This window comes from Pteropus vampyrus, unplaced genomic scaffold (assembly GCF_000151845.1).
Source record: "Pteropus vampyrus isolate Shadow unplaced genomic scaffold, Pvam_2.0 Scaffold167, whole genome shotgun sequence".
Classification (NCBI taxonomy): Eukaryota; Metazoa; Chordata; class Mammalia; order Chiroptera; family Pteropodidae; genus Pteropus; species Pteropus vampyrus.
The window spans coordinates 3,612,829-3,626,258 of NW_011888948.1; the positions used below are offsets into that span (position 1 = coordinate 3,612,829).

Genomic DNA, 13,430 nt, shown 5'->3' on the forward strand with positions numbered 1-13,430 from the left:
TCAGACATTTACAAAAAACCATCCTGGGTGTAGTCTTCCCTGACTTTACCCCTGTTCGGCACACAGATGTTTAGTTCAGTGTAGTCTTGGTAGTAACTCTAGCATCTACTGTAGCAGCTGTCTCAGCCCAGTGCATACATTATCCCTTGCTTCTCCATTTCCACGGTAAACAGCCTTCTGGTTGAATGTGGCACTCTGACTGCCTGAGCTACCCACAGTACGCCAGTCCAATTGTGTTTCTCTTGGAACTCAGTTATGCATTTTCACATCTGTTTGTGCAGCCTTACTTGTTTTCTCAATTAATAAAAAATCATTAAATATTAAATGCATCCATTAAATCTGAATGAAATAATTGTCTTTAGGAAAACTAAATTGAACACTTTGGAAAGACTTAAATTGTTGATAAATTAGGTGTGGTCGGACCCTGTACAAGATTGGGGGAAAGCATGAAGGATTTGGTGGTTGGATTGCTATGCACTGGATAGCGAGATTCCACTCCTCCACTCTAAAATCACAGTTGTAAATCTTCAGGGACAATGCATTGTGGGTTTATAAGAAAGACCAGAAATTCAGCCAGAGGACCTTGCCTCAAAGAACATTTACATGTAAATTTTTAAGGTAAATGTTTAAGGCTTGCATATCATTTAAAAATATTCTGTCCTTTAACCTCCCCCTTTTTTTGATGACTTGACCAGCTAGCGTTTTGGTCTGGTCTAGTCTGGATTGCATTGGATAGCAAACGCTTTTTGACCTAACGGTCATTAAGAACGTCGATTGCCAAAGGCACATCTTAATCTACTTTATTTATGATATAGATTGTTTCTCTTCATTACTTTGTATTGAAATAATAGATTTATCTTAAACGTGTGCTGGGAGAAGTCTAAAATGAACATAAAAGGCATGGTGGGCCTAGTAAGAAGTTGAAAGAGATTTGAAGGTTTATCGATAGTGCCTTCAATTAAAAACCGAGGAAATGGCCTAAGAGTGGCATAACTGTTGAGTGACTGAGGAGGCAGTGAGTGGATAAGCTGAGTGAGTGAGTGAGTGAGTGTGTGTGTGTGTGTGTGTGTGTGTGTGTGTGAGATTCACATTTGTTTCTTAACCATCCCACACAAAGTTACCTCTAGATTGGGGCCTTGAACTCTGAACCAATTTTATGCTAGTGTGAATAACATACAGAAACTTTTGCTTATCAAGTAGCTTCATAGTATGGTTTTTTTTGTTTATTTTGCATTTGAGACCATCTTTACGTGTGTCAACTAAAAAAGGATATGTCGTTAATCTACTCCCAAATGTCTGGCACAAATCCTGGAAAATAAAAGCCTTAAAATGATTGGCATTCAGTGGCCAAGGTGGCATGTTAGGGGCTGTGTAAATCATCGCTACTGATAGAATGCATTATGTTGGAATGAAATTAAAACTTTTTTTTAAAACTAAATGATTTTATATAGAAAAACATGAGCACTAAAAAAAGCTGTATTAGCAATTGAGGATAAGTATCTCTCCATGGGTATTTGAAATAATCTTTTATATTGCTTATATGATTTTCATTGTCTTTTACATTGTGCATCTTCCTCGATCCTCCATAGTTAATCCTCAAGAGATCAATATTAATGAGTTTTATGCTTTGAACTTAAATTTTTTCTTGTTCTCAAAAATGAGACTGGGTAGAGAAAAGGAAAGCTTTTCAAATTTCCTTTGAAAGCTGTTATCTCCTATACCTATTCGTTTTGAAAATTTCTCTATACAGCAGGCTTAGTTGTTTTGCAAATGACTAAATTTCAGAGAATATGTTCACATTCAGTGTTCCTTGGTGGTTCACGTCTGTTTCTTTGCTCAGATTCACCTTTAGAGAGTTAGGGAGAGGAAGCATAACCTACTTACAGTTAAGGCGTAGGTTGGTTATTTAAATTGTAGTTAGCAAAAAAAGTTTTAAAAATTTTTATTTAATTTGTTCCTACCATGATGGAACTGAAAATAAAATGAAAACCAAAAAGCTTGTCTTTTTGCTAAGGTTTTTGTGAAGTTTTCTGTGTGTGATTTCAACCAATGCCCCTTGGCTCCAAAAGCTGTGGATATATAGTTCAGTAACATATGAACCTCCATAGAGTTCCAGTTATCTTATTTTTTAATCTGTAATATTTGAAAATGTAGATGGATCTTCTACTGGTATTGTTTTAGATAACAGGTTTGAACTGAGGATCTTTGGTGATATTTCCATTTCAAAGTATTTATCAAATGAAGATGTTAATTATAAAGTTATGCTTGTACAAAGATACGCTTAATTATTGCTCTTTTTCAAAAGAATAGCAAAGCAAGAGTAACATCTTTGAAAGCATGTGCCAAAAAGTGCAGTCTGACCAATTAGCCATTTAACCAGTGAGAATTTTAATAGGAATTCCCAAATCATATTATACTGAAAGTATCGGCGTTTAGTGCATTGGGCAGTTCGGAAGATTGGTTTGTTCAGATTTGCTTGAAGATTTGATGAGAGCAAATCGGACTTGACATTTGTATTCATAATTTAAAAATACCAAATTTGAAAAATAGGGGAAAAAGTCAACTATTTTTTTCTTTTTAGTTTTATTGAGAAATACCTGACATCACACTATAAGTTTAAGATGTACAACACGATGGTTTGATTTACACATATTGTGAAATGGCTACCACAGGAGGTTCAGCTAACATCCATCTTTTCAGCCATCTTCCTTTAATGAAACAGAACTCAATGTTTTTGCAATGCTTCCATTTTCTTTTCCATGCATTATCTTTTAAAAATCACTACTTAATGCAATGTACAGAACTTGACAACTGGCTTTTTCTTAAGAGTAAGTTTAATCAGGGAATAATGTAAATTGGAATAATGATCACTGACGGCATAACTGGAAGTGATTCAAGCCAATAAAAGTTAGCTTCCAGTTAAAAAAGCTAAATTCTTCTTTTCATATTTTCATCATCATTTTGAGAAAACAAACATGCTTTATCTTAGGGATTCTCATTTAATATCTCCGAAAGACTGGGTTTTAACAAATTTATCAGTTGTCATGTGGTGGAAGTTATAGTCTAGTGAAGAGGGAAGATGAATGCAACAAAGGAAGGAAAACAAAGTGGGATTGAGTTATAATCCCAGCCTGTGGGATAATTTATGCACAGACAGGACCCACCTCAGGCTTATGTTTCCAAACACCGTTATTGTGCAGGCTTTGATTTCACGTTTTCTGATTTTCTGTCTCTTTTCAGCGTTTTTATTTGTAAAAACTTCTTGAGGAAGAACCACCGTTGATTGGTTGTTAATTATCTAGAATTTCTGATGATTAGAAGTCTAAGTAAAAATCTATTAGATCCAATTTGGACAGAAATTTGAATGCCCAGTTTAGTGGATTGCCTTTAAATCATCATTGGTGATAGGCAAATTGAGTTAGAGTCTTGAATATGGAAAGCACTTTATGAGTAAATTAGACAGTTTAGAAAGCTACATTAACTCTTTCAGAGTACTAGGCTACTATATAGTCTCCCCAAACAATAATTTACTAAGTTTAGACTACTCAGACAGGAATTTGAATTTAAAAAATTTAAGTTCAAAGCATAAAAGTCATTAATACCTTGATGATGCTAGAAAGAGTTAATGAAGCTTCTGAAGTACCTTGTATTTTCTTAGAGAATCTAATTTACAATGATTGTACCTGAGAAAAAGTGTCTTTAAATTGAATGCCTATTGCAGGAGTTGTTGCTACATTTATGCTAAGATCTTTTGATTTTTATCCTACTCTTCTTCTAGTCCTGTTTCTTTCTTTTTTTTTGCATACTCTTTTTTCTTATTTTATGTGAATATTCATCAACATTCATTCCTGTATTTTATGCTTTTTCCTGGTGGTCTCACTGGTTTCAGCTAGTTGCCTGGATACAGACACATGGTTTCTGGAATCTCATTTAGTTCTTGTGTTTTCACCTCCCGAGCAAAGCATTCCCTTTCTACACTGATCCCATATCTACAAGTCCACAACTTTTCTCCTGAGCTTTAGTCTACTTTGTCAACTAGCTGGTAAATAAATAACTGCCTCACTGTCGCCTTAAATTTATTTTCCGCCCTAAAACTGGTCTTCCCTCCTGACTTCGTTATTGTTCGAATAGCACTACCACCATTTTTTTAGTAGTCTCATCCTGGAGCTTTGGAAAACATTCCATTCATCAACTCCAGCTTCCACAGTGGAGCATCAAGTTGAGGATCCCTCAGAGTCTTGGCTCTCCTCACTTCCCTATGACCCTTACCATCTCACACCTGGATCACTACCTGAGTTCGCCTCCAGTTTCCTTCTTCATTCTATTCTGGGAAAGCTGTGATGTCAAATTCCTTGACATACCACTTTATATCATTCATCTCCTCAAAACACCTTCAGACATTCTCTACTGGCATTCAAGGCCACCCATCATCTGAAAGGCCTATCTTTCCAGCTTCCTTTCCTGCAACGTCCTCTACCAGCCCACTTCCATGCTTTAGGGCATTCTCCTCCATCCTGGTTATTTTACTTATCCTGTTCCCCTAGTAAAGCATTCCCTTTCTACACCGACCCTTCTAAAACTATTCAATGAGGGAAGCCAGGCGCAAATAGGTACATTCTACACAATTTCATTTGTATGAATTTCAGTAAACAAGCCAAACTAGTGTATGTGCTAGAAGTCAATAGTGGTTACCTGTGGGAAAGGGGCTGCTGACTGGGTGGGACCTCTTGCTGGGGTGCTGGAAATGACCTGGGTGGTATTTACATGAGGGTATACAAATGTGATAATTCATCGAACTGTCCACAGCAGATTTCAATAATATATATAAGTTAAACTTCAGGGTGTGTGTGTGTGTGTGTATCAAGTTAAACTTCTGTAAAATGTAGACTAAAACTGTCCACCTATAGGTTTGTGGTAAGGCTTAAATGTGATAACATTTAAAATGCTGAGCATATATAGAGGGAAATCCCATTTCTTTCAGTTAGACAAAAGTAGTCATTCTCACTTTGAATTGTATATGTTTCCCACCAAGAATAATATTTTGCAAATAATTTGGCCTCAGACATTTTTTTTTTTTTAACGCCTACAAGCACCTGGTTTTCCTAGGTGGTCTTCCATCCAAGTACTAACCAGGCCCGACCCTGCTTAGCTTCCGAGATCAGTTGGGATCGGGCACATTCAGGGTGGCATGGCAGAAGACCAGAGACATTTTTTGTATTATGTTTTTCATTTGACTCTTATGCCATGTTTATTGGTCAGTTGCTAATGTTGACTTAATGTGGGTATCTGCTTTTATTTTTCTTTGTAGCATATATTTTTGATTATCAGTAGAAATAGCGGCAGTGTGGAGGGTCATGGAAAGTTTGTAATGGATTTAAAGATTTTTTCCCCCCCCAAACATGGCACACATCAAAAAAAAAAAAAATGAACTTTGAGTTTATTTTAAAAGTATTTTCACAATAAGCTTAAGGTCGAAGTTATTTCTGTGAGTATTCTAATTACCAGAGAAGCATCCATAAATGGGACCTAGGGATGGCACATCACAACTCAGTGTAAGGAAGACTTTCTTAGAAGAACTGTTAAAACGGGCTTAAATGATTTTTAAATAATAAAACATCTTACAAGATGGTGGTTAGCAGACTTTAATGTATATATGAATCACCTAGGGATCTTGTACAAATATAAGTTCTAACTCACTAGGTCTGGAGTGCATCCTGAGGTTCTGCATTTGTAACCAGACCCCAGGTGGTAGTGCTGGTCCCTGAACTTTGAGTAGCACAGAGTTAAGGGTATATTCAGGTTTAGAGATGTGACATTATGAAGGGTAAAACAAGAACAGCTTAAGCTATAAAATCCACTCCACAAATTTGGGTGGATAGTGACCATGTGAGCCACATTTGTGTAAATATTCCTGAAAGAATCCATTCAAGAAAGAATTAACTCTTTAAATTTTGGAGCTGTGTGATTTATTTTTTATGCTTGTGGGCAAGCCTAGTTGATATTATTAGTTTTTATATCAGTGGAAATGGTCATGAGTTCAATCAGAAATTTCAGAGAAAGAACTTTAGAAATAATCATTTGTGAATGCCCCTCCTTAAAACAGATAGACCATCGAAAGGGAAAAATACCACCAGGAAGATACCGCCCTTCCTCATTTGTCACTGTATTCCTTGAACAGTACTTAACAAAATAACCACCACTGTGCTTGCTGTGTGTCATTTGAAGAGCCAAATTCACTACTCCTGTCCTCTCACTGCGGCTAGATTTCCATTCCCCTTCTCTGAACTGCAACTTCTTTTATTCTGTTCTTCCTTTTGCTTGTCACATTCTGGAATCAGTAGAAGATGATTTTATGCCCTGTCAGTCTTTAACCTCTGTCAGCTTATGATTTGAAACAGAGAAAAATCCAAGTTACAAATTGAAGACCCTTTGATGTTGAGAAAGCAGTGCTGTCAGAGAATGGACTTACTCCCGAGCAGAGCCTGCCAGCTCTCCTGCCTCACAGGTAACAGGAAGAACGGGGCTGTGCCTGCTGGCTCCCCAGAGCATTCCTTTCTGTTTGGGTTTGGAGTACCAGACGCACACATTATTAAATTACTTAATGAAGATTTTGTAGCTCACCTCTAATCCCTTTGAAAAGGCTTATTCAGCCCAAGAAGGGTGTGTGGGCAGAGAGAGAGGAGCCGTCACAAGGGTGAACAGGGGCCTCAGATGCTCCTTGGGATGCGTGCTCCAAGGCTGGCTGCTTCTAGTCTGCCCTGAAGTGGCAGGAGAGACATTTGCAAACTCAAGGGAAGGGTCGTCGCAGGGAAAGACCCTTCATGTGGGAAAATGTAGAGTTTCAGCTTCAGCCTTGACTCAGTGTTGCCATTTACATTCTGACACAGGAGACCTTTTTAAAGCTATGATTAAGGGTCTCAGATGGTGGGCTGTGGTTTACAGATCCTAATAACTTAGAAGGGCACAGCTCAGACTGACAAAAATGGGCTCCAGTGGTCTCTGTCAGAAACGTGTATGTAATGGAATTGTGTAAATGGTTCCAGTGACAAAGATGTTCTTACATCCCTATCGCCCTCTCACTGGGGAGATCTTTGCCTAAGAGAATAAGCGCAAAGGCTGGGTGGCTATGATTTTTTTTTTTTTTTTAATTTTATTTTTCAGGCGAGACAACCCTTGTCAGCTTACAATCCCGTATTTTTTTAAAAAATTTTTTACGCCTACAGCACCTAGGTCTTCCTAGGTGGTCTCCCATCCAAGTACTAACCAACCAGGTCCGACCCTGCTTAGCTTCCGAGATCAGACAGGATTGGGCTTGTTCAGGGTAGCATGGTCATAAACCATGAATTTTTATATCAAACTCTGAGACTGCCTGTAATGATGATGAGAATAGGAGTCCTAAATATTTCACAGGGTTATTGTTGGGATTGATTATAATATATAAGGAAAGACTATGGACTTTAAGGCATTAATCACATGTACTTATTTGTAAATAATGGTCTTCCTTCCCCGTGTGATCAGTGCTAACTGACAGAAGGGCAGTCCATTCCTTCTTACACCAGGCTGGGGGAGACGAATTGCTGTTGGCTTAGGAAGGGCACATAGTGGGGAGATGGAACAAGGGGATAGGCTCTCTTCCTACTCGTTGGGGTACTATGCTGTCTTTAGGCATAATGAGGGTGAGAACATGTGGCGGGAAGGCAGGGGAGGATTGGTGACTATGAGATGGTTAACCAATCCCAATTCGCTCGGCACTAAAGCCACACTTGTAGGTTCTGTTCTCAGCAAGCTTACATTCCAAGCTAGCTACACATGTAAGTCACAGCCACTTTTTAAATATCACTGGTAATTCTCGATTTCTACATACTTGTCTAAGCACTGTGATATTCAAGAAAGAAAGGCTGTAATGTATACAACTGTTCACTGGGAGGTTGGAGAAGATAGTAGATGTAACCTTGCTCTTGAGCCTCACTGGGCCAGCACTGAGCTGCTGGGCACTTGAAGTATGTGACCTCACCCGAACCTCACTAGGTGGCTGTAGTCCTCATTTTATAGTCGAGGGAACAGAAAGCTTAAGTAATTTGCCCAGTCACATAACTGATTAAATGGCAGAGATTTGAGTCAAGATCTTCAAAGCCTCATCACTTCCTAAGGCTGGTTTTTAAAATTTTATAGAATAGCCCACAAAGACTGTAAGACTGTTCAGAAGGCTTATACTTTTGCTGAGGCACATGAGACCCCCCGAGAAGAAATGGTGTCAGATATTACTAACAACGACGTGTCTGGATTAGAGCGACCCTGCTCTATGGATTTGGCCCAGGCTTTCCTGTGAGCTGTCAGGAAAAAGGCCTCAGGGCTCCTGGAAAACAATACAGTGCTCATTTGAGAGCAAATTTCCTTTTTGTGTAAGGAAAAATTAGTTTTCATGCAAATGAACACTTTGTTCTTTTGGCCATGTGAGGACTTAAATCAGGTTCCACAACTCTACCAGCCTTTACTGTCCCTTTGTTGTAATGACAAATACATCGGCTGCAATTTTCTTCTCTAAGCCCAGAGCAAATTCAGTTGTATTAAATAACCACCATGCCATGCACTGACTGCTTTTCTACTTATTTATTGGACTTGACACCCTTCCCCCTCCACAAAAGAAATTCTGTTGATATTTCTACAGAGTCTGTCACTCACCAAAGGAAAGAGACTCACGTCACTGTTTTGTAGCCAGCAGTCCCAAGTTGTGAAATAAACATACCTTGAAATGTAGCTTTCATACATATGCCTTTTTATGGCCTCACAACTTAAAAGGCATCGTCCATGGCCCGGGCTGGAGGCATCAGCATGTCCAGAGAGCTGGTTAGAATCTCAGTCCTGACCCCAGAAACTGCATTTGGACAAGATTCTGGGTGATTCCTATGCACATTTAAGTACTGGTTTTTATGGTACTGGTCCCCGTCCAAGTTAAAAGGTTAAGCTTACTGAGTGGAGGCTTTTTTCTTCTCTGCAAAACTTGTTTCAAGGATAAAATCTTACATTCTTAGAGCTAGGCCATAAAGAACAGAAGTCTCAAGTGTAGCTGTTTCGCCCCTAGGGGCATTTTGCCATTTCTAGTAAAGTCCGACTTATTAAACCCTTAATTACTCCATCTCAATTTTCTATTTGTACTCTATTTGTAATGCAAAGCTATCTGGCCTCTTAATGAAAGTGTAAAAAATATAACCAAATTCCAAATACGTACTGTCTCAAGTCGATAGCATTGAAGATAGATGCTCATTAACCAGCTGTACTATCCAGAGGGCTCCTCCTGCTTGCACCTTTTCTCCTGCCCTCATCTTGTGCTCTTAGAGGGGAGTATGAGGTGAACACATAGAAAGGTGCTCCACACCACAGCAGTTTGAACCTCTTCATTTATTGACTGTGCATCCTGTCCTCTCAGCAGCTGGATTTAGGAAACCTGGGCCTGACTCCTGTCACTTACTGGCTTTGTGACCATGGCCTCAGTTTCTTCACTTCCAAAATGAAGGAGTTGGATCCCAGTACTCCAGAGATCCTCACCAGTCCATCTCCACCCTGTCCAGCTGGCTTTTCCTGACCCATGGCCACTTCTGCCTACACTTCCGACACTCCAGCTGCTCTGCCTTCTGCTGGGCTCCTCCTGCATCACGGACCCCCTTACACTCCGGAAGAGCATGGAAGTGATCAATGCGGGGATTTTTTGTGCGCTATCCATTAACTGTTCAAGGAGGAGAGAGAGTCCATGTTCAAGGACTCAGAGATGAACTTGTGAATTTATTTGAATTTATAATGCTGTCCACTTGATGATTGTCCAGTTCTCTTGGACACCCCTTTATGAAATATTACCTCTCTTTCCCCCATTTTTAGGGAGGAAGTTTCACTAAATTCTTTTCAAATTCAGAGAAATGGGGAAATCTTGGATTATTTTAGTATTAACTAAGTGTGTGTGTGTGTGTGTGTGTGTGTGTGTGTGTGTGTGTTTTGTTTTATTTTTGTCAAGTTGGCCTGTGTCTAAGGGGATCTCATTAGGCAGTACTCTATAATGGTGACAGGGCAGCTATTTATGTAAATTATCTCAGAGCCATTTGAGTTTCACTTGAAAGCCAGTCTAATTAAGGAGTAGAGGAAGATCCAGAGTCCTGACTTTCTGTTATATTAGGGTAGATTTTGTTGGAAACCAGAGGATTCTGTATATAATAAAGATTTGAAAAAATAGGAAACAACAAAATAAAATTTCCCTATTCTTTTCCTGTGCTATAAATAGAATCAGCACCTAGGTTGGGATGTCCAGTAGTTTGTATTACTTATTACCAGAGTTCAAATTTGAACTTGAAATACTTTCTAAGCACACTATACAGCGGTAGTAGTGTTCCTTTGTGTGTATAATTATCTTGCTAAGCTTTTTTTACTTAAGTAGTAAACAGTAACATCTTGGAATGACTGTAAACTGCTGCTTGAGACCCTGTGGGTGTCCTGTTTTCTAATTACTGTGTTATATGTGTGACCCAGGGTTCAGTACAGCCCTCTTTGAGTCTTAGATTTTTAAATAGTCTCATTCAAAATATTTCCTTCTATTCTTGAGACATAGTTGATATTTTAGCAGTATGGTTTTATAGATCCAGTTGTTAATTAGGCTGAGAAAAGATTGCTTATTAGATTGATAATATAGTGTTGCTTTTTATTATATTTAATAATGTGAGACCCAGAAATGCTTCCATATACTCCTTTAATATTTCATGGCAAGACAGTGGGGACCAGCCATCACTGTTAAAGCAGTAAGGTAATTTAAGGGATTGGAAAATGAGAATTAGGATGATTGAGATTCAAAAAAGAGGGAGTAACTTAGATTCTTTTCCTGACTGTGCAGAGAGACAAACAAGAGTAAGACAGATTTAGTCCTTCAGGAGCTTTCTTCCAAGGCTGGGGTCACTTGATGTTACAGTTCTGGTTGTAGAATTGGAACTATTCAGAAAATTTTCCTGAGGAATGTAGTGATCAGGGCACCCTCTGGTTTAGTGTTTCTTCTTCCCTGCTTTCACTGCTATGCTAAAAGTGAATGTTCTTTGTTCTGTGGATCTTTGAAATTGATCTGTTGCTTTTAAAAATTTAAGGCAATTCCTTCAGATACTGTAGGCCTAGTTCACTAAACAAATTGTGCAGTGTGCAGGAAGCAACTTTCTCTATGTCCTCAGTTTTTGTTTGTTTGTTTTTTTTAATGGAAGGCAGGTCCGCAAATTAGTTTGTTTGGAGTTGAGAGTTAAATGCAATGAGGATTGCAAGCTCTGGTGTACCCCAGTTTGGAAAAGTGAAACATATGTAGTGTTGAAGGCTGAGGATGTCAGTTTGAGAATTCAGAAGACCTAATGATCTTTTTCATTTACTCTACTTGCACAGCTTTAACTTGAGCTATAGCAACCAAAAATTTCCAGTAGTCTTTGCCATATAGTGTTCAGTCGTGTGCTATCCCTGGGAGGTAACATGCAACCGGCAGCTCATGAGAACCGTATGAGGAGTTAGAGAAGTAAACACCAGTGGATACCACCGTGGTGTGCACAGCCTCCTGTTAATTGAAATTCAAAGGTTTTTTTCCAAAAAAGATTTGGTTAAACAATAAATTGATTGGGAAGATGATACGGTCACACTTTGAAATATCTGTAATGATTTTGACTTAAGGTAAAATTGCATTGGAACCTCTTATCAGAAGTAGAATTTCACAAATGTCACTGAATGAAAAGGCCTTCTGTCACCTGTTTTCATCTGATGTGCACCGGGGCTAGGTTATGTGTTTTTGTAGAAAAATCTTTGTGACAAAAAATCTTTGTTTACAATCCCAGCAGGAGGGAGGGAGAGATAGTAATTAGATAGCATAATGTGAAGTATGTCACATTGATACGTGCCTTGGAAAAAGGTAAGCAAAGAAATGGGGGCATCCTAATTCTAGGGTGTCCTTATTGGGGTAACGTTTATGCAAATACCTGAAATGGTGAGTCGCCTTTTAAATCTTTTAAGTTTTGTACTATATACATATATTTCCTCATTAAAAAATAAATATTAAGGAAAAGAGCATATGGTGCCAACTCTTGACTGTGCTAACGTCACTCTCTTATTCCTGGGTCCTACTGAAGTCTTTGAGCCCAAAGGTGGAGAAGTAGCTGAATATTGAGTTGGGTGGCATTGTACTTAAGGAAATACAAGTTTCAGTTGTTTAAGTTTTTATATTGAAGGCTTTAATTAAGCGGGTTATTTTTGTATCAATTGCCGAATGTAAAACTTGGTGGTTTAAAATAATACACAATTCGTTCTTATTTCACAGTTTCTGTGGGTCAGGAATCCTGGGTCCAGTTTACTTCAGTGGCTGGAGGGGAGGAGAGGACACAGGGCCTGAGTGTCAGGAGATGATCCTTGGGGGCACCTTAGAGGCTTTCTGCTGTGCAGGGTCTTCAGTGACTTCATACCTCTTCAGACTGGCTTTGAGACCAGAAGACAGAACTACATTTCTTCCTGCCCTCTAAGGAAGAAGAAACTGATTGCAGTTAGATATTTAACATTGTCCCAGGAAACGAGGATTGGCAAAAATAACAAAACAATAGTAAGATTACAAAATGATTGGCCTTTATTTATTTTTTATTTAATTGAAAATTTTTTTGCGACTGGCTTTTAATGGTTTTATGCTTTCTCAGTTTGTAGGCCCCCTTGGCTGTTTCTTGTCAGCCTCCACTCTTCTCTCTGTTTTTCCTAGTGGTCTCGAGTGCTCTGTCTGATTGGTCTACTGAGTAAGGACAGCACTAGGATCCCTGTTTGGGGCCTCTGGCTACCTTGCACCAACCTCCTAATCACCCCCTATACTCCTGGAGATCTCTGGGGCTTCAGTTGCTCAAAATTTTAGTTTCCCTTTATTGAGTTTGCAGTTCAGCCCAGTTTGGCTGAAGTGCACTGTGTTTCTTTTTGGGAGGCTTGCCGGCTCTATATCAGCTCCTGTCGGGACCATGTCTGAACAGTCGTAGTGCCATGTGTTCGGAAGGTGGGAGCCACTAGGAAACTGTCTACATCGCAGCCATCCTTCAGTAGCAAGCTACCAACTTGCCGCAACTCTTCCACAGCGTGTGTTCTCTCTTGAACTTCTCATTGTTCCCCCTTCCTCCTTTTTGCTTGTGGGCAGTAGGGCCTCCTTGTTTCTCAGTTGATTTGCAGAGCAGAAATGATGGACTGTTTACGAACTCCTTGAGTGGTCATCTCTCTGCTTGAGACTGCCAGTCCTGTCCTCTTGGCCTCACTAATTCTACATCCATCAGTCATGTTCCATCCCTCCAGAGGTCTTCCAGAAGCTATGCACTGTGTTTTTTTTTTTTTTTTTTTTTGCAGTAGCTAATACCTTAAAAACTAGAAGGGAGTAAAAGGAAGAGGAGAGTAGTCATTAGTAGAGG

The 13,430-nt window shown here is 39.2% G+C and overlaps 1 protein-coding gene and 1 pseudogene across 1 annotated transcript in view; one reads left to right on the plus strand and one right to left on the minus strand.

Moving 5' to 3' along the window:
- FOXO1 (forkhead box O1) overlaps positions 1–13,430 on the plus strand; it is an 84,327-nt gene that overhangs the window by 41,115 nt on the left and 29,782 nt on the right. The gene's annotated exons all lie outside the window — the stretch shown is intronic.
- Positions 5,081–5,200, minus strand: LOC111745867 (annotated as a pseudogene).